This window comes from Pelodiscus sinensis, chromosome 14, assembly GCF_052426305.1.
Source record: "Pelodiscus sinensis isolate ZL-2025 chromosome 14, ASM5242630v1, whole genome shotgun sequence".
NCBI lineage: Eukaryota > Metazoa > Chordata > Testudines > Trionychidae > Pelodiscus > Pelodiscus sinensis.
This window is the reverse complement of record NC_143065.1, coordinates 25,325,899-25,345,023: the sequence shown is the minus strand read 5'-3', so window position 1 is coordinate 25,345,023 and position 19,125 is coordinate 25,325,899. Positions and strand designations below refer to the sequence as shown.

General features: G+C 41.3%; 1 long non-coding RNA gene across 1 annotated transcript; it reads right to left on the bottom strand.

Moving 5' to 3' along the window:
* Window positions 1–435: 435 nt before the first annotated feature.
* Window positions 436–11,943, bottom strand: LOC142818269 (uncharacterized). The gene is made up of 3 exons (XR_012895654.2): window positions 11,573–11,943; window positions 10,253–10,371; window positions 436–953 (listed from the first exon to the last, which is right to left on the bottom strand). It is a non-coding gene; the product is annotated as an uncharacterized LOC142818269 (long non-coding RNA).
* Window positions 11,944–19,125: the final 7,182 nt, after the last annotated feature.

Genomic DNA, 19,125 nt, shown 5'->3' with positions numbered 1-19,125 from the left:
AGCAGTAACCTCTTGTGCGGGTACAAAGAGAATATTTCCTTCATTTCAGTTTATTCGATTAGTTCCTTCAAAATAAACTATTTCTCAAATCCTGACAGACATGGTAACCAGTAACAATCAGCTCAATTCACTAGCAACAGTGAATGCTTCCTTTGTTTAAAAGATCAATTAGTTTTAAATGAAAAACATGTTTTGAGAAATTTTTTTCTCTTATGTATCCAGCATATTTAAGGTCATTTTATTTAATTAATAAAACAAATTTAAAATGCTGTTTTTGTTGCATAATTTGATTCCAATTTTCACCCAAATAGATGCGGGCACAAATCCTACTAAAATTAATTCTTATAAATGATGGGGGCAGGGGACTGGACTCGATGACCTCTCGAGGTCCCTTCCAGTCCTAGTATTCTATGATTCTATGAAAGAAGAAATGCATCATTCAACATTTTCACACATAACAGAAAAAAAGTAAAAATAAATCTGAATTAATATATGTTAAGTTGTATAATTGCTTAAATAAGTGTGTATATATAGTGTATCCTATATAAAATTATATTTTACCATCAAATTTGTGCAGCACTCCTCAGTCACATAAATAGGGAATTCTGTTTTAAAACGAATGCCATGATATGGCTCCAATTTAAGAATCTTAACCTACATTCCTTGTTCTAGCAAATTCTAGAGTGATGTTAATCAGTGTTCGTGTTGGGAAAATTTTGCAGAGTTGGAAACTAAGGAAATATCATTTCCAGATTTAGTTTAAAAAGAATAGGGAGCACATTAGAAAAAAAAATTCCAGCTCTTCTTTGGCAGGACAATTTCAGGGTTTACAGCACAATGAGAATGTTTTGCTGCCTATAAGACTGGCGAGGATTCCATTCTTACTGCATTGAATTGCTGGACCAGCTCTGGCCTTTGGGGATGTGGAAAATGTAGTTTCCTCAGCTGTTTTCCTGTCAGGAAACAAAGCAGGGCAATTAAATTTCATTAATGAAAACAGCTCTTGGTCAAACTTCAGTATCCTATGGTAGAAGCAGATAAGGAGCAGACCTCCAGATAACATCATTGATAAAGACATGACTTCTGGCTGTTTTCAGCCACACAATCAAGAAATAGTTAGCAGTGGGATTAAAAATAGCCAACAATTTAGTGGTAACTTGTTTGAAGTTTTAAAAGCAAAACTGGAAACAAGTAAATATCTGTTGAAAGAAAATACCTGAATATATTAAAGATCTTAATTTTTTCCTAATAGTATTTCACAGCAGAAGAACTATTTTTATGAACATATATTTATTACTTATGCATGCAATGAATATGCTAATTGCTTTACAGATGGTTTCCTTAAGAGTTTAAAGTTGTATGCATAATAACTGTTATTAATATAAGTATTTATTGTGATATCTGGATGTCTTACATTAACATGAGCACAAATCATAGCAAGTGGTGACAGCAAGATGGGAAGGCAAAGGTTATATACAGGTTTGTTTCAGTTAGTTCATAATAAATTATATATTTTATTTTGGGACTCTTCCTTTATCTAAACTATGAGCCCAATTCTAATCTTACAGCAATTTCAAAGAGGTGCAACTCCATTGTCTGCATTTCCGCTAATATTTGTTTACAATACTGTAAATGTCATAGCAATCGATCAGGCCCAGATATTTTAAGCTTTTTTGGTGTCAATGTGTCTGTGTTGGGGTGGCACAAGGATATAAAGGTGGGGAAAGAGCGATATATGAGTCAGCACATGAAATAAGTTACATCAGAAAAAAGGCAGTTAGGGTGGGGGAGTCACAGAATGCCTGAAATGAGAGTCCATTAAACCTGCTGTGTCCATGTCAGGTGGCTCATGCGATAGAATATTGGTTCCCTAGAAGCTGTTCCATTTGCCACATAGAACAACAGGATGGAATCAATTGATCCCAGTGCTCTGGTGCATTTGCTAGGGAAGGTTGATGATAGGTGTTGCACTCACCTCTCTGCTGCATAATTAACCAGTCGCCTAGGGCACCAAGATAAACGGCCGTTGAGGGCTTTGGAAGTGGGGGGTGCCAATTGCACACCGATCGCGTGTTTTGCCTAGGGCATCAGTTGCTGGCAGCCCGTCTAGGGCTGCTCCTGCATGCATTATCTCTATCCTGGGGCTACTAAGACACTGGAAAATTCTTACTTTTTTTGGCAGACAACTTAGCAGCTAGCTTACAGGAGCACTGTATCTAATGCCTATATAAAGGAAAGAAAATTAAATAAATATTAGCTTCATTCACACTAACATATTCTGACATCTTGTAGCAAGTCACTTAAGGGACACTGGTTAGCCTTAAACCTTTAATGCAGTGGTCTCCAACCTTTTTACACCCAAGATCACTTTTTAAATTTATTTTATTTATTTAAATATTTTTACCCTGCCTATTTAAAATATTCAAGGCAGCTAAATGACAGAACAAGCCAGGATCTACTGCTCCATTCTTCCCCCAAGACCTCACCCCTTCCCTGAAGCCCTGCCCTCTCTATTCGCCTTCTCTCCATCACTTGCTATCCCCAATCCTTATACTGATGCTTTTTTCCCCAATTCTTCTGTAGGAACAGGTTTTTCCAACATTTGGCCTGTCTAGACTGGATCAAATGTCAGAATCATAAAATCATAGAATCCTAGGACTGAAAGGGACCTCGAGAGGTCATTGAGTCCAGTCGCCTGCCCTCATGGCAGGACCAAATACTGTCTAGACCATCCCTGATAGACATTTATCTAATCTGCTCTTAAATATCTCCAGAGATGGAGATTCCACAACTTCCCTGGGCAATTTATTCCAGTGTCTGACTACCCTGACAGTTAGGAACTTTTTCCTAATGTCCAACCTAAACCTCCCTTGCTGCAGTTTAAGCCCATTACTTCTTGTTCTATCCTCAGAGGCCAAGATGAACAAGTTTTCTCCCCCCTCCCTATGACACCCTTTTAGATACTTGAAAACTGCTATCATGTCCCCCCTCAATCTTCTCTTTTCTAAACTAAACAAACCTAGTTCTTTCAGCCTTCCTTCATAGGTCATGTTCTCTAGACCTTTAATCATTCTTGTTGCTCTTCTCTGGACCCTCTCCAATTTCTCTATATCTTTCTTGAAATGTGGTGCCCAGAACTGGACACAATACTCCAACTGAGGCCTAACTAGCGCAGAGTAGAGCAGAAGAATGACTTCTTGTGTCTTGCTCACAACACACCTTGCAGAAAAACCCTTTCTTTTGGAAGCCCCCTTATTCCTTGTGGAAAGAGGAATACAGTGGTTACTGAAAGAGCATGTTTGCTCTTCTGTTATAAAAAGTGGAAGAACAAACGCATCCCTGGATGCAAAGAGTTTTTCTGGGATATCTCTGGAATCCTGAAAAACTCCTGCAGTCTAGCCATACCCTCGCTGGGTTGAGACAGGATATGTAGGCTCTGGGGTGGGAATGAGGGATTTGGGTATGGAAAGGAGTGAGAGGTGCAAGCTCTGGGAGGAAATATGGATGCAGGAAGAGGTGGAGAAGGGGACGCTGGCTCAGAGAGGGGCCTCCAGGCCGGGCAGTGTTGGGGTCAGATGGAGGTTTGGGGTACTAAGCAAGCCACAGGCTTGTGGATGTGAGGGTGAAGGAATTTGGGTTGGGGTATGTGAGGGGCTCAGGGCAAGGGATTCCAGTGTATGATAGGCTCAGATCTAGGGTCTGGGAGAGAGGGGGGTGCAGGAGTGTTATGATGCTGTGGGCAGATACGGGCTTGGCCCCAATTGGGGGTTTGTTGGTCAGGCTTCATTTTTAAATAAATGACTATGTCAAACACCAAAAGTTTCTGCATTGTCTTTATTTTTGAGAAGGGACGGGAACCTGTTTGAGTCAGGGGTCACTAATCCACAGAAAAGTCAGTAGGGGCCACACAAGTGAGAGGCAAAAAAATAACTCCTCCAAAATCCCCCAATCGACGGGTTGGTGACCACGGCTTTAATGTATTTTCTTACTTTGTTACTAACTCTGTCAAGAGAGACAGACCCCATCAGGGCTCCTGGGCTTTATCTCAGCTCTGGAAGGGGAGTGGGGTCTAGTGGCTTACAGCAAGTGGTCAGACCAAAGGACCTTCTAGCCCAGTATCCTGCCTTCCAACAGTGGCCAATGCCAGGTGCTTCAGAAGGAATAAGTAGAAGAGGCAATTATCATGAGCCATCTGCTGTCGTCCATTCCCAGCTTCTGGCAAACAGAGGCTAGGGACACCATCCCTTCCCATTCTGGCTAGTAACCATCAAGGGACCTACCTTTCTTGAACTTATATCATTCTTGTTAGAACCCTGCTATAATTCGGGCCTTTCTACCATCCCTTGGTAAAGAGTTCCACAATTTGACTGCATCTGACCAAGTGGGTCTTTGCCCACGAAAGCTTATGCTCCTACACTTCAGTTAGTCTATAAGGTGCCACAGGACTCCTCGCCGCTTTTGAAGAAATAATTTGGTTTTGTTTGTTTTAAATATGCCAACTATAAATTTAATTGGATTAGCTTCTTGTGTTACATTAGTGAAGGAATAAATAACATTTTCTTATTTTATTTTTCCACACCGCTCATGATTTTCTAGACTTCTAACATATCTCCCCACCCTTTAGTCATTTCTTTTCCAAGCTGAAAAGTCCCAGTCTTGTTAATCTCTCCTCATATGGAAGCTGTTCCTTACCCTTAATCATTTCTGTTGCCCTTTCGGTACCTTTTCCAAATACAATATATCTTTTTTTTTAGATGGGGTGACCAGATTTGCATACAGTATTCAAGATGTGGGCATACAATGACTTTAAACAGAGGCAATATGTTATTTTGTCATATTATCTATTCTTTTCCTAATGATTCCCAATATTCTGTCAGCTTTATAGTTTTTAGACTGCCACTGCACATTGAATACATGTTTTCAGGGAACTATAATCACAATGATTCCAAGCTATTTTAGACCCCATCATTTCTGTATCTATAGTTAGGATTATATTTTTCCATGTGCATTACTTTGCATTTATCAACACTGAATTTCATCTGCCCCTGTTGCCCATTCACCCAGTTTTGTGAAATCCCTTTGGGTATGTCTACACTACCCCGCTAGTTCGAACTAGCGGGGTAATGTATGCATACCGCACTTGCTAATGAAGCCCGGGATTTGAATTTCCCGGGCTTCATTAGCATAAGCGGGGAGCCGCCATTTTTAAATCCCCGCTGCTTCGAACCCTGTGCAGCGCGGCTACACGGGGCTCGAACTAGGTAGTTCGGACTAGGGTGCCTATTCCGAACTACCGGTACACCTCGTTTCACGAGGAGTAATGGTAGTTCGGAATAGGAACCTAGTCCGAACTACCTAGTTTGAGCCCCGTGTAGCCACGCTGCACGGGGTTCGAAGCAGCGGGGATTTAAAAATGGCGGCTCCCCGCTTATGCTAATGAAGCCCGGGAAATTCAAATCCCGGGCTTCATTAGCAAGTGCGGTATGCATACATTACCCCGCTAGTTCGAACTAGCGGGGTAGTGTAGACATACCCTTGGTTACTCTTTGCAGTCAATTTTGGATTAGCCCGTTCACCCCTTTTTCAAGAACATTTATGAGAAGTTTAACACATTGATCCAAATGCAAATCTCAGCAGCACATCTTTTAAGTGGATTACTGGGCAATGTGTTCATAATGATCTAACAATCCTTCAGTGACTTGAATGCCCAGCCTTTTGTTCTTAATCTCCCTGCCCCAAAGGCAAAGCTGCAAGCAGCTCAAACTCTGTTGCATTTAAGAACTGCCTCTGGTATCAGGGCATGGGCTTTAAGCAGACCTCAAATATGAAATCCAGGGGTTCCAATTTCATGAGAGGGGGGCTATTGCCCTCCCAGCCTCTCATAAAAGGTGCACTCACTCTTCAGGATTTTCTGTTCTCAGTGGGATAGACTAGATCTGTGTTCTTTTAACCTGACCATAAATTCTGTGTAAGATATGACAGTGAAATGGCCACTTATGGGGTAAAGGATAATGATATTAATAATGAGGCACAAACCAGCTAAGATGGGAGTTTCCCCCAAACCTTGCTGCAAGCCATTTTCAAAAACCATCTTGAAAGAGAAGCTGCAGAGTGTAATTTCATTTACAAGTTTGATACTTGTTAGAGGTTTTTAAAAAGACCTTAACTGGATTATCTGCTACATTCCACATTCTAATGACATAAAAGGCCAAACACCGGGTACTTCAGAGTACTTCGAACCTTCTCTATTAGTTTCATTTAGCATGGAATCTTTTAGTGACTATTCTTTTCCCAATTTTCTCTTTTTCTTTCCGTCCCCGTTCCCTCTCTTTCTCTGCTATTTGGACCCCTTAAACTCCATTCATCTGAAGAAGTGGGTTATGCCCACAAAAGCTCATGATACCATCTACATTTGCAGGGGTACCCCTTTGAAACTTGCTGCAGTTGTGTCTCAAAAAGTTAAGTGGTTGGAGTTTAATAAACACTTGTGGGAGGGGCTGCTAAGGTAACTCCACATTCTTGTAGGAAAATTCTTACAGAGAAATTCTTCAACGTACAGGATTCTAATGGGAGGCCAAAATAAAACCACCAAGAGGAGAAGTATTTGGGGTTAGACATCAATGAGAGCAGCTGAAATGCTGCTTGATTTACTAGGCTCCTCAAATCTAAAGATAGTTTATGTTTAAGGGACAGAGTCTTCACAATGCATTCAGTAGTCTGTAACATTCCTTTCACAGGAGGCAATACAAAGCCAGGACTTCTGTTCTAGTTAGTACCAAGTTACAACAGTTTTTATATCTTTAAGAGGATCCTGGGAGAGCCATTAAAATTCATGAAAATGCATGTTTCTTTTTGAGCTTGTTCTCAAAGAAGATCTTGAATAGGAAGATACTTATACATCACCCAAGATCTACTGAATCCTAGGCATCAGAGAAGCAAAACCACAAAAAACCTTCATGATTACTGCTATTTACCCAAAGAATAATTGGGGCAGTGAAGTACAGAACATCATGGAAGAGATGTAGGTTTTCACTATGAATTTATATGAAACCTGCTAAACTCATGGTCTTTGAGCTTGCTTCCTAATGTAAATGGAGTCACATACTTTCTCTGAGGATGCAGCTCATCTAACTGGAATCCATTTCAGTTTCACGGTGAGTGCTCACTATGACCTGTAATTCAGTTGGAGATGTCTTCATTTATTGAATAAATAAAAAGGACCAAATCTTGTAGTTCTTACTTATCCTCTGTAAGGTAAATTTCCCAATTAAATCAATAGAACTTTTGTCAGAGTAAGGGCTGTCTGTTTTAGCCCTACAGTCTGAAGCTAAATAGATTAAAGGTGGAAAGTACAAATGTGTAAACGCATAACGTGCTACAGTGTCAGAAAACAAACCTATCAATCTCTCTCTCTCTTCCAAGAAGTCTTTCTTGTTGGTGGAAAGATAATTGCTGCTTAAAATATAGTGAATCTGTGCCTTTTTCAGTCACCTCCTTTAGATTTTCGTGTAGAAACCAATTCTGAGACTCAGTAAAACATAGAGCAACTACCTTTCTTAGGCTTTTGATCAAAGGGACTGCTGAGGGCTTAATCAGCCCCAAAAGCTGGAGCAATCTCACGGCATCTCTAACCTGCACCCAAAGATAATATTTCCTAAAGAGCTCTTTTACCAGCCAGAATCACAAGAGTGCATAACACTGGCCTGGTACCTTTCCCCCCCATTCTGTCTTGACAGGCCATGCAGGCGCTATATGTAATACGGGGCCAGGTGGGTTTGGTGTAAACTGACGTAGCTGAGCTATGCCTGAAGAATCATTTAATGCAGCTCTCAGTCCCCTTCCTAGTGCAAGGAGGACTTTAGGAGTGCCAAGCAGATGGCCCTTATCCTATAAGGGTGCATCTACACTGCACCGTTATTTCAAGATAACTAGCATTATTTCAAAATAATAATGGGAACGTCTACACAGCCATTCTGATATTTCAAAATAATTTTGGAATAAGACAGATTATTCCAAAATCTGTAAACCTCATTCTAGGTGGAATAATGCCTATTCCGAAATAGCTATTTTTGAAATAAGGCATGTATAGACACTCCACTGCTGCTATTTTTAAATAGCCCTTCACTAGGGTCATGCTAAGTTATTCCTCTCCAGTGCCTCCTGGGGCTCTAAATCAAGATAGCACGTCTACATTAGGGAAGCCTGCCTTTGACTAATTTTGAGGCTAATTTTTTAGGCTAATTTTGCAGTGCATATGTGCTATTTCGAAATAACTATTCTGGAATAGCTTATTCCAAAATAGCCATGCAGTGTAGATGTACCCTAAGAGACATGGCATCTCAGCTAACTGCAGCAAGCAAGAACACACATTTCAATAATAGGGAATTGTTCAGTTTTTGAGTGAATGTAGCGCTTGTGAAAAGTTCTGGCCTGGCAGCTCTGGAGATTAAAGTCCTCTGTTTTTTCTGTTGACCAAGGGCAGCATGGGCTGCAGCAGTGCAGGTTTTATCACACGGCCCCCCCAATTATAGTGCTAGTTACAATAGTCGTGGTTAATAGGTGAGATAACTTTAAACCATTATTGTGTTCGTTCTGCATTCAGCACTCTGGAGGTAAATGGATACTTGGCCCAGCTCGAGTCTTTTGATGTGTCCAGTTCTTTCTAGATTTATTCTTTCCATTTGAATGATTTTTGTAGACCTCATTGTTATATTGAAACATTCCCCATACAGCGAATGTGGAAACTAGAAATGTCACATTGGAATATGAATTAAAAATGCACCAAATAGCAGAACTACATTTATTTAATTTGAAAGCTTTCTTGGGAAACATCCAACACAGCAAGGTACCGTCAGAATCAATCAATAAATCATTCCCATTACTTCTGTTTGTACTCTAAAGTTAGTCCTAGGGCAACAAGCCTGTTTTACTAAATGAGTCAATTGATAACTATAGGATGAGCAGCTGGTTTCAATGGTTGCATCACCCACCTTTGTAAGTTATTTACTTCAAAACCACATGCACAAAAGAAAGAGCTAGATTAGTAGAACACTGGCTAGCAGCACTGAGCTGTAGAAAAGCACAGCTGGTTTGGCAGGAAGTCAGAGATAACACCAGGGAAGTGTTGATATGCGTATCTAAACTGGATATCTAAATCTTGTATACCTAGGATCAGGGTGACAATAATATATTAGAAAAATGTCAGAGAAATGACATGTAATGGACACCAGAACCTCTGTATTGTTCCATTGCCTTTCAAAGAACATCGTTATAATATCTGAGAAACTGAATGAGTGACTGACTCAATATTTATCATAAATTTAAAAATAAGGATTTTAAAATCCAGACAAAGCATGTTCCCTTGTAAGAGCACAACTGTCACCTACACAGATCAGATTTTATTTACTATAGTCCAAATTCCTGGTCTACAGTAAACAGCAAAACTTTCATTGATTTCAATTAGACAGGGATTTGGTTTTATGAATTTTGCATTGTCAAGCCAAACAAAAGAAAAAAGTCCCTTTGCCCCTCATTGTATTTTAGATATAAATTTCTGCATAAATTGAGAACCTCTTAAAACAATGTATAATATGTGATAATGGAATACGCAAGAGACGTTAATAGCCCAATTTAGCATCAATTTTTACACGTATTTTAGAATTAAAGGGCTTAATTTCGCCAGTTGTTGGTTCAACTACTTTGAAATCAAAATTGAAATAAAAATGTCAAACTCATATACTCCGTGTTCGTGATCACATTACTGATAGCTAAAAGTATTCAGTGAGGTTTTTCTTGTTTGATTCGATAACTTAGAATTAAAAAAAAAAGAAATTGATACAGGTTAAAAGAACTGAGCTTGGGAAATGAGTTAAGACGTTGGTTCTAATTAGTATATGCATTATTAGAGTTTTTTGGGGGTATCAAGGTCTCCCAAGAGCAAGCTAGCGTTTTGATAATTTGCCTGTGAGTAGTTTTGATCTAAAATGGGAAATGAGAGCTAAAACTGAACAACAGTCTTTAGTTATTGATGACCAAAGTTTGAGATATCAATTCTCCCTGTTACGTCTTTCACGTAAAGCAGGGGTCAGCAACCTTTTCAAACCAAAGAACCAAACTACATCAAAATTCAGAACAAGTGGTCAACATAGAGCCATACTAGAATGCCCATTTTCATGACTGAAAATATACAACGTAATATTATTGATAATTGACATGATGATTGATAATAGCATAAATGAAACATTGTACTCACAGACTTTATTTAATGGGACTTCTGTTGCTGCATCTTTTCACACATTTCTGTGGTCAAATCTAGCTTCATGCATGCATTCAGGTTGTCTTCTGTCAATCTTATGGCAGCAGGCTGAGGATCTGGGGGTACAGGAATCTGGATTGGGATGTTTGAGGGACTCAGGGCAGGTAGTTCAGGTGTATGATGGGTTCAAGATGGAGGTGTGGGGTGTGTGCGCAGGAGTTTTATGGCAGGGGACTGAGGATGTGGGGTACCACCACCCCGATCCACTCCCCTCATGGCCAGTGCGAATAGCATACCTGAACCCCCACTTCTCCTCACAGGAGCCAAGGGGATGACCCACCCACAGCTCCTGAAGCAGATTGGGGCCTCTCCTCTAGCATGCTCACCTCCCACACCAAGCCACAGAGGAAAAGGGAGTAGAGGCTGTAGCCACCAATATTTATACTTCAGGCGCTTCAATAGGCACTGTCCTTTCTCACCAGAAACCAATAAAAGGTAAGTCCTGGGATGTGCAACTGTTTGATATCTAGCCTCCCTAACAGGTCCGGCTCTGCGCCCCCCTAGGCTGGGATCAGAGGGGCTGAGATGACCTCAGGGCTTTGGACTGGAAGCAACCTGGATTGAACATAGGGGAGCCTAGCTGTGCCAAGCCTGTCTGAATCAAACAGCCCACCTGGGACCACTAGGAGCTTGCTCAGATTTACCAACTCCAAACATTCTCTCTTGCCTCTAAGCAGAGGCACTTACCATGCCTGCCTTGTGTAAACTAGTGAAATGCCAGCTCTGAGAGGTTGGGAAAGATGCATTTTAGTAGGCATGAACTTCAGGATTAAGACAACTAAATGAGATGAATAAATCCCAAATATTGAACTGCACATTATCACACTGACAATTCAGAACTCTGCTTCCTTGGTAAACAATATTCTCCCAAAGGCATTTTCCCTTTTTCCTCAAATTCTGTGAAATCATCTCATCTCTATGGTCAGTTGCCATTATGTTGTTTGCTTACACCAGGGATGGGCAATAATTTTTGGTGGGGAGAGCCATGCCAAGATTTTGGTAAGTGGTCAAGGGCTTCACTTTTCTGTGGAGGGGGTGCAGGGGTTAGGTTGGGTGCAGAAGGAAGCATGCAGTAAGGGAGTGGGGTTCAGGAGACGGTGTGGGGTCTTTGGGAGGGTGTTTGGGTGGAGGAGGGGGCTGTGACCTGGGTCAGGGGATTGGGGTGTAGGGTCAGGGAAGGAGTGTGGGTGAAGGAGAGGATTCTGGCCTGGGGGAAGGGTGTAGGAGAGAGTACGAGGTCTGGGAGGGAGTTGTCACCTGGAGCAGAGGGTGCAGTTTGGATGATGACTTGGGGGAGGAGTTGTGATGCAGGAGGGCCGGGGTGCCAGAAGCAGGCGCTGGCTGGGAGGAGTTTATCTAAGTGTCTCCTGGCCAACAGGCTGTAGCAACCCCAAAGCAGGCTGAGCTCCCTTCCTGCTGCAGCCACAGCAGGCTTGAAAATACAGGCTGCTCCCACCACATGGCGCTCAACTCCAGCTGCCCCAGTCTCTCAGGCCAATCTCTCTGCTCTGATTGGCTGGCTGTTTCCAGCAAATCGGAGCGGAGATATTGGCTGAGGTCAGTTCTTATTGGCCAGTTGTTTCTGGCCAATAGGAGCTGAGGATTGGGCTGGGGGAGGGAGATCTCACAAAGCTTCCCCTCCCTACCGAGCAGGGAGATGCAGGGCCTGTGTTTTAAACCTCTGCAGATGCGTGTGCCTGAGGGTCCCGGCAGGGTGGTCCGCGGGCTGGGTCCGGTGGCTTGGCAGGCTGGATCTGGTCCCTGGGCAGTATTTTGCCCAGCCCTGATTTAGATACAGCCGGTCCCCGAGTTACGAACGCATTGACTTACGACCGTTCATATTTACGACCAACCTCCTATACAACCGGAACCCGAGTTACAAACGAAATCCACACTTATGAACAGTGCGGCCGTACATCAGTGAACGTAATCCGACTTACAAACAGATTGAGTTACGACCTAGTGTTTGGTACATAACTCGTTTGTAAGTCGGGGACCAGCTGTATTGGCATAGAGAGTACGCTTATTAAGTTTGCAGATGCTAGCAAGCTGGGAGCTGTTGCAACTATTTTGGAGGATAGGGTCATATAATTTCACCTTTCTGTGCTTGTTTCCCTTTCCATTCTTTGTGTATCTTATTTATGTTGTAAGCTCTTTGTGACAAGGACAGCCATTTACTATACATTTGTACAGTGCTTAGCACAAGTATGTGGGTGATGTGGGTGAAGGCCTCATGGTACTATTATAGTAAAACAGTTAATCCATTAGAGTTTGTTTTACAAATAACCAAATAAAGCAGCTGAATAGAGCAAGATAACAGAGAATATATAAAGTGGGTCTTTGGTTGCTATTGAACTTCATTTTACAATGGAGTTTTTCAGAGGTGTGTACATTTTGCTTGGGAAGATTATGTGCTTAAGGATTCAACATGTTGAATCTAATATGACTATACAAATAATTGCAGATAGTTGATTTGGCCATAGTTGATGTGCAGAGAAAGGATCTTCCAGCATATGATCAGCTCACATATAACATTTTGAGTCTTTGGTTTTGCTGAGAGTTTCAACTGGCTGTTGTGAAGTGATGAATTTGTCTGTTTAAATTACAGAGTTGCCCAAAGCAGCTCATAGAGTCTCACCAATGAATTGAGACTCCCAGTTAACATGGCTATAGTTCCACTTTGTATACATAATGTAAAAGCGGTCTCCTTTCTTCTTTAAATTCCTTTCAAAAATTTATTTTACGTGATCAGCCACCTGTGCTGAGAAAACCATGACCCAGGACTCCCATTATGTAGGCCTGATGGTAGTGAGGCTTTTTAACTTGCCTATTAAAGTTAAACAAACACAGCATTAAACATTTGATTCAGGCTTATAATTTAGATGAAAGCTAGATGTGCCACAGTTCCAGTGAAGGGAGCTAGACAAGGTGCCAGGTGTGACAAGACAGCGATTCATGTAAAGAACAATTGACAGGATAGAGAATGTAGCAAAGGAGATAGAAAGAGAGGTGGACTTTGATTTCTGTGGTCTCTTTCTCAAGCATTCTGTGAATGAAAAGCCATAAATTTTCTTAAGATATAGATACAGCAGAGACAGGCCATTGATCGACTTATTGATCAACTTGTAAAAGCCAAAACTTTTATGCTCCTAGCTATACACTACATACTCCAAAGTTAATTATTGAAAGAGTTCATTTCTTTGTGTTGCTTTGTTTAACTGACGTTTTATATAACTATTTCTGGGATACAGGTTGTAATAGCTTTCGGAGTGCTCTCCATATTAACCTTTAGAATCCTCAGATCTTTTCTTCATGTATACCTTTTGCTTTATCGCTGCTAATTTGTTCTTAAATTCCTGAACGGGCTGCAGTCACTATCCTCCCACAGAATTACATCACTCTGGATTTTCCAAGATCATGCCTCTAATTGAGCTTCCCCCATAATTTTATATGCAACTTCCCAAAGGCTGAAACAGGTACAGCAGGCTTGTTCTTTTAACTCTATTTTGTGAGGTAAAGTTGGATTCAGGTGCATGTACCTTGTGCTGGCCCCCTGCAAGGAGGTCAGTTTCATCCAGGAATAGTCTAATGTGATTATTCAAATAAGGACTGCTTCCATGAAGAGAAATTTCAGGCTTGGGCCCAAGGAAATTAAGCTCTTGGGAAGTTATTTTTTCAAAGAGTCACTTCTTACCCTCTTCCTCATGGATACTTTGCTTTTTTTAAATATTAATCACTTTAACATTTTGTACTGGAAAACGAGATTAATTACGTGTCACTTTATCTGTAGCATACACAATAGTTAATGGAATCCAGCTGACATTATTACTCTCTGTTAAACATGGGCGGCGAGTTGTATGGGCTCATGGTGCCCAGGCTCCACCAATATTTGGAGCTGGAGTGGGCCCTGCCCCCTCGCGTGCATCCTCCCACCCCGGCCCCAGAGTGTCACCTACCCGCCCCTGCCGTGCGCAACCTCCATTGAGCTCCCCTGTGACGGGGGCCTGCAACCCTGCATTGAACCCCCCTTGGGAAGTGCCCTGTTGGGGCTGCGGAGGAACCCTTGCCGGCCATGCGCTGGGTGCCCTCGCCCCCCTGCACCTTCTGCCTTCCAGTTTGCAGATCTGGAGTCTGCGGAGTCCCCAGACTCTGAATCCTCAATTCAGCCGCATGGCGCAATGCAGCGCCCAGCAGTTTTAAAATCCCGGGCCGCGACATTACACCTGGGTGTCACCCCGCCCACTGGTTTGAACATGTTGCGCGTGGCAGCAGCAGCTGGCAAGGGGAATGTGACCGCCCACGTCCGGGTCAGCCCCAACTGCAGGATAGTTGCATGAGGGGGGTTTGGTGGGGGCCAAACTAATCCCTGTTGGTAGGAGGATGGTGGGAAAAGCCCTTTGAGAGGGGTGACATGACACCGTTTACTTCTGGTCATGTGTTTATCTTGCCCCAAGCATGTTACCTCCAGAGGCGTGGCTAATGGAGGGGGGGCAGGGGTGTGGCTAATGGGGCACCACCAAAAATTATACAAACCTGCCGCCCATGCTGTTAAAGGGTTTGCAGTGAAAAAGTACAGCAATTTATTAATCGCATTAGTGCAATTGTCAAAAGCCTCATACTACGTAAAAATCTATAATATCCTGGATCTTACAAAGTTAGCATATAAATGTGATGGTCTAAGCACTGAAGAGTGAGACAGTGTGCAACATTAAAGTTATGTCCGAACCAATATTGTGCGTGTATTACACATTCCTCTCTGTGCTGAGCTGTATGTTGATGTGTGTTGTTACAGGCATCAGTTAACAAAATCTTTTTAGCTTTAGCAGTTTAGGCTTTTAGGCCTGAAGGCCTAATGGCAGCTGTTGCTCATAATCAGATACACAAGCAAGAAAGAGAAACCTTTAACACACAGCAAATGACTGATATCTACATGGTCTGGGTGAGTACCTACCTTCTGCAAAACAGAACACAGGAGGTGGTCAAAAACATTACCACCTCCTGTGTCCCTGAGGAGGGACAAGATACTTCTGAAAGTACTGTAGGCAACTGGACTGAAGCACATCTTATAAAGTTCAGTGCTTTCCTGAATTGAAGTTAATGTGCTCAGCTGCACTTATCAACTTGAACTTGGGCCTTAGTTTTCAAAACTGAGGGTAAAAACCTGTCTCCATTGTCATCAGTGGCAAAACTCTTTTTAAATTCAACAAGGCTAGGATTTTTTTTGCAAACCTTGTATAGAAAATGCAGAATGGCCATTAAGATAATCTATAGCTAGGGTTGCCAGATGGTTTAACCAAAAATACTGAACATCCCCTCTTTCCCCTCCCCCCCAAAAAAACACCGGGGGAAAAATTCAGTCGAGGGGAAAAAAAAAGGAGGGGGGAGACCAAAGTTGAGCAAAAAAAAAAAAAGGTCCTCAAGAGTTATTAAGCAAAGAAATAAAACAGCATGGCCCCTTTAAGTGCGTGCAGAGTCAGAATAGGGATAGGAAGAGGAGAAGTTGAGCAATAAGACCCAAGGAAGGCATTGCTTTCCCTTGCTCGGGTCTTTAGGCTTTTTGCCCATGGCCATCTTGTTTTCTTGGTTGAGCCAGAGGGGAGGTTCCCTGCGGAACCAGGTAAGCAGGGATTCCGGGGGGCTGGGCCCAGTTGCTGAATGGGTTGCCAGGTATCCGGTATTTTCACCTCCTGGCAGCACAAAAAAACCAGAAAATACTGGACATTTTAGGTGTCCGGTATATTCTGAATTTTTTTTACCAGCCAGGAGGTGAAAATACCAGACTGTCCGGGTCAATGCCGGACACCTGGCAACCCTATCTACAGCCTCAGCAACTAATGTAGCATGCTGTGCAGTGATAAAGGAAAGCTGTCTGTGGCTTGCTTGTTTATAATTTCAGAATTTTAATTTAAACTCAGATTTGAGCCATCTAATTTTTTCTCTTACATACAAGAGTATTAATCAGGAGAAACTCCACAAACATCAATGGAATTACACTTTTGTAAAGTCTACTGTAATGGAGGGAGGAAGAACACAGTATCTCTTCCCAAAGTACTTCTCAGGCACACACATTTGGAGACATATTGTGGCAGAATGAAATAAACAAACAGTTTAGAAATGTTGAATCTGAAAAAAAAAATTACTGATAGTTACATTTCAGATGACTAATATGTAAAGAAACATGGTCAAGACTGAGGTGCCACACCTGCTTTAACCGATCAGTCTGTTTGCAGAGTTAAAAATTAAAAAAATATTGATCAAAGGTTACTTCCTTCTCTCTCTCTGCAGCACATAGGTAAATGAAAATTCTACAGGTCATAAGATGAATCAAGTGAAATGCATGTGATAATGCAGATGTTGTCAACAAGAATAGCAGAAAATGAAGTCTCCAACTTTCTCTTTCCCTATATTTTTTATAAATACCCAGCTCAGAATCTTGCCTTAAGGATGAAATAAAGTATGTTACAATAAAATAAAAAACTATGTAAGGGCCTGTTCCTGTTTCCATTGACTTGTAAATTGTTAAGGGATCCCCTCTCCACTCTAAAGCTTTTGTTTTGCAGTGACCACAGGCATAGATCCAGTTACTCAAAAGTGGTTAAAGTGTCTCCCGTTGAAATCAATTGGCCTTAGGTATCTAAATACCTGCTGAAGAGCTGGGTTCCAGTTTTTCTATGGTAGAGGTCTAATTTTCCCCCCTGTAGTGTGGATAGGACCCCTTACCATATTTGTATAATGGATTAGATTGGCCATCCTCCCTCCCAGCTCTCTGAGAATCTCAGAGCACATTATATTGATGCTGGTTCTGTATGTACTGCCACTCTGTGGGCTGGTGTACCTCTGTGTAGTACATACATTTGCCTTTAAACACCTGTTTAGGTAGGTTACTCTTATTTAAGACTAACTGGCAGTATAAATTACATTAATTGCAAGGCAAATTATATTTACCATCTTTTTAACTGCTATTATCCATACCAGAGGGTATGTCTAGACTAGATGCCTCTGCCGACAGAGGCATGTAAATTAGACATACCGACATAGTCAATGAAGCGGGGATTTAAATATCCCCCACTTCATGAGAATAAAAATGGCCGCTGCATTGTGCCGGCTCAGCTGTTTGTCGGCACACACCGGCAGTCAAGACGGGGCTTGGTCGACAAGGAAAGCCTTTGCTGACAGATCCCTTATGCCTTTTTTCAAAAAAACTTCACCTGCGTATAGACTGCTGTTGTGTTCTTTCGAAATTAAATCGAAAAAATGCAGTGGTTTTTTCGACAGCGATAAACCTCATTTTACGAGGAAGAATACCTTTTTTCGAAAAAAGCGTTCATGAACACAAGCAAGGCTTTTTTGAAAATCTGTAGATATCTAGACTATCTCTTTCGAAAGAGGCTTGTAGTCTAGACGTACCCTTACAGACAACACTCTACAGAACCCTTTAGCAATAATGAAACCTTTCACAGACCACTTCTTCACAGAATAGTTAGTTTACCACTGATGTACTATTGATTTTTGTCTTCATTGTCAAGAAAAGGAAATAAGGAGGTGTCATAGCTACGACACCTAACTGGCTTTCAACCTCTCCTTTCTGCAGAAGGCTAAGGAAGCCATTAATCCCCAGATTCCTCAATGAGGCTATAAGCCTTACTTACAAATATGGGCCTGGCTCAGAATTAATATTTTCTTACAAACTTCGATTTCATCAGAATTCTGATCTCAGAAACAGTTCCTGTGTCACTATGTTTTTTCTGTCTTGTCTCTGAAGTTGATAAATAATTACAGCTCTGAACATGTCCAAGGTTGTGAGCCACATGAGAGCTATTAAGATCAAATCCTCCTGGCACTAGCCTAGAAAGTCTGCTGGGACAGTGCTAACTAGGTAGCCACATAAGCAGCATGCACCACCAAAGTTTATTGGTCAAGCAATAGTCATACCCGTTTTCAGATCATTAGGGTACAATTAGTAACCACAACAAGCCAATATTATCTTAATATGAGAAAGAGTGGCAGAATTGCTTACCAATTTTAAAAAAATCTTTGTTTAAACTGACAAAAGGCAATATTCTAGAGGATTGGAAGATGAATTTTTACAGCTACACATCTAAGGATCTTCTATTAAAGAAGATCCATTCCTATTAAAACTGTAATTTTAACAAAGAAAAAGTTTATAACTCTGATTATTCCTCTTGTCCTCTCACACAATTTTTTTTCAGAAGTTAGTTAGGTATGACAGGAGTTATTTATAAAACCATTATAAAGCCATTCATCTGAAGAAGTGGGTTGTGCCCACAAAAGCTCATGATACCATCTACATGTTTTGTTAGTCTCTAAGATGCTGCAAGAGTATTTGTTGTTTTTTAAGTTTTTCCAGTTACATACTAATTCAGCTACCCCTTTGAAGGAATTATTTGTCAGATGTATGCTGCTGAGTCATCCTTACTTGCAAAAAATTAGCTTTACTCCCTCAGCTGTTAAAAATGCAGTACAACAGTACTGTAAATATTTTCTACTTCTCATAATCAAAAAAGCTTGGACAACTCTGAAGCCACTTTAACTCAGTTTAGATGTATAACTTCATTACTTTCAGTTTTGTTTGCACTGAAGCTGAACAATTTATAGCTCTTCACCATTGCTAGCATTTGGGGCATTTTTTTTCTAATGAAGAGAAGTTATTTCCACAGGTTGCAAGTCATTCTGCAGTGTAGCTCATCTTCCTGCTTTGATTTCTTCTACCTGACAAACTTGTGATTCAGAACATTTTATGTATTTTAGAAATATAATATAGTTAGAAACCATATAGTCAGTACACATGA